The 2,528-nt window shown below is 37.3% G+C and overlaps 1 non-coding gene across 1 annotated transcript; it reads right to left on the bottom strand.

Moving 5' to 3' along the window:
- Window positions 1–2,420: 2,420 nt before the first annotated feature.
- Window positions 2,421–2,528, bottom strand: LOC130953020 (small nucleolar RNA R71). Its single transcript, XR_009075198.1, has one exon. It is a non-coding gene; the product is annotated as a small nucleolar RNA R71 (small nucleolar RNA).

Here is a 2,528-nt window from a genome sequence, read left to right as displayed (position 1 = left end):
AGGATTATGGATCATAAACCCAAAGCAAAAGGAAATCAGGGAAAGGCCTCAAAGCCCAAGAAACACAACAGAAGCTCAATTTAGAAAGTGTATAAATAGGATAGAATTTAAGTTAGTTAGAGGACTTTTGGATCATTTTTCTAGTTTTCATACTTTTTGTAATTGAATTCAGAGCTATGACTCACTAAACCCCTTTCATTGGGTTAGGGAGCTCTATTGTAATTCAATGAATCAATAATAGTTTTTATCTTCTTCTTCAATCTTTTCTCTTGAATTTTGTTAGAAAGCTTCTCGATCTAATTCCATTGGTTAGTTGTCTTGGGAAAGAAACTATCCATAATTGGAATCCTTCGGAACCTTGGGAAAGGAATGGAGGATTCATGCTAGAGAAGCTTTCTCACAGTGAATTGGATTGGGGTTTGGATGGATATTGTGACATGTAATCCTACCAAATTGTGGTTCATGAAACTGTGTGGTATAATCAGTGATCGAGCATCATCTCTTCTTATGAACATTTAAACCAAGGGATTGGGAATTTGTTTGTTTTTAGAGAGAATTGGTGAGCCAAGGGATTGGGATCCAATCATATAAGATTGCCAAGCAAAATTCAATGAATGCATTGGTTGAGGAAGGGATAAAAAATGTTTTGATTCCGAGATCTCAATATCTCCTGAAACCCAATGAATTCCCCATTTCTGATCTACCACTTTCTCTTTACATTCTGCAATTAAATTCATGCAATCACCCCGATCCCTTTTTAATTTCAGCAATTTAGCTTCTCGCTCTTTAATTCATGCAATTTAAGATTCCGCAATTTCAATTTCTTGCCATTTACGTTTCCCGCCAATTTTACATTCCGCAATTCTCATCTAAATCTTGATTCCGCTCAACTAGAACACACTTCTAATCCGAATTGCTCACTCAACCAATCCTTATGGGATTCAACCTCACTCTATTGTGAGTTTTTACTTGACGATAACCGGTGTACTTGCCGGAAGGAATTTTTGCCGATCGTGCAATTTCCTAAAATCGTAGCATCAATACTTCATCTCTTCTCATGAGCAATTGACCAAGGAATTGGCTATTGATCAAGATTTGAGAGATTGAATTACCAAGGAATTGGGATTCAATCACTTAAGATTGCCAAGGAGATCAATGAATGCATTGATTGAGGAAGAGATGAGAATGAACTTGATCCGGAGAATTGCAACATCTCCTAAACCCAATGATTTCCCCATTTCTGATCTTACCCATTCTCTTTAATTTCTGCTATTTACTTTTATGAGCATTACCCCAATTCCCCATTTAAGATTCTGCACTTTAATTTCTGCTATTTACTTTCTAGTCATTTAAATTTCTGCATCTCAATCTAAATTCTGTTTAGCTCAACTAGCATATTCTTCTAACTAAAGTTGCTTGACCAATCAATCCTTGTGGAATTCGACCTCACTCTATAGTGAGTTTTACTTGACGATAATTTGGTATACTTGCCGAAGGAAAATTTGTTGAGAGACAAGTTTCCATGCATCAAGTTTATGGCGCCGTTGCCGGGGATTGATTTTGAATCAACAATGATTAAGCTAGAAGATCACTAGATTGAGCATTTTTTTTCTTTTTGTTATTCTTTTCTATATTCAGTAATTTACCTTAGTTTGTTTTTAATTTCTTCCTCACCCCTTATTCCCTCTCTATTTTCTGTTCTTTTTTCTGAGTTTATCATAATTCAGCTCACTAACACACTAACTGTTTGATAAATTGCATCCCTCACACTAACAATTATTCTAACAAAAATTGTCTTTACTATATCTCCTATTGTGCATTATGTTTGTTGTATGACAGGGAGAAGAGAAGGAATCTCAACATCCTTTGATTCAGAGTCTGAGAGAACCCTTTGCAGACGAAAAAGGGAAGCAAGAGGAAAAATAATTGTTGGTGCTGAGGAAGAGGAAGAGTATTTTAAACCCAACATGGAAGAGAATTTGGAGAACAATCATGAAGAAGAAGCTCACAATCATGCCAGAGAAGGCCATGCAAATTGGGTTGGGCATGAAAGGAGGGTCTTAGGATCCTATATCAATCCTAATCCAGGAAACTGTGGAAGCAGCATTCAGAAACCCACCATTCATGCCAACAATTTCGAGCTAAAACCTCAACTCATCACTTTGGTGCAAAATAATTGCTCATTTGGAGGAGGTGCTCAAGAAGACCCTAACCAAAACTTGACCACCTTCTTGAGGATTTGTGACACAGTGAAGACAAATGGAGTCCACCCGGATGTCTATAGGTTGCTCTTGTTCCCCTTTTCACTCAGGGACAAGGTAATAAAATGGCTTGAATCCTTCCCAAAAGAAAGCCTGACAGATTGGGAGGAGGTAGTGAACAAGTTTTTAGCAAGATTTTATCCTCCTCAAAAGATTAATAGGCTAAGAACTGAGGTGCAGACTTTCAGGCAACAAGATGGTGAGACACTTTATGAAGCATGGGAGAGATTCAAAGACTTGACAAGGAGATGCCCACCAGAGATGTTT

Source organism: Arachis stenosperma, chromosome 1 (assembly GCF_014773155.1).
Source record: "Arachis stenosperma cultivar V10309 chromosome 1, arast.V10309.gnm1.PFL2, whole genome shotgun sequence".
NCBI lineage: Eukaryota > Viridiplantae > Streptophyta > Magnoliopsida > Fabales > Fabaceae > Arachis > Arachis stenosperma.
This window is presented reverse-complemented; position numbering and strand designations above follow the sequence as displayed.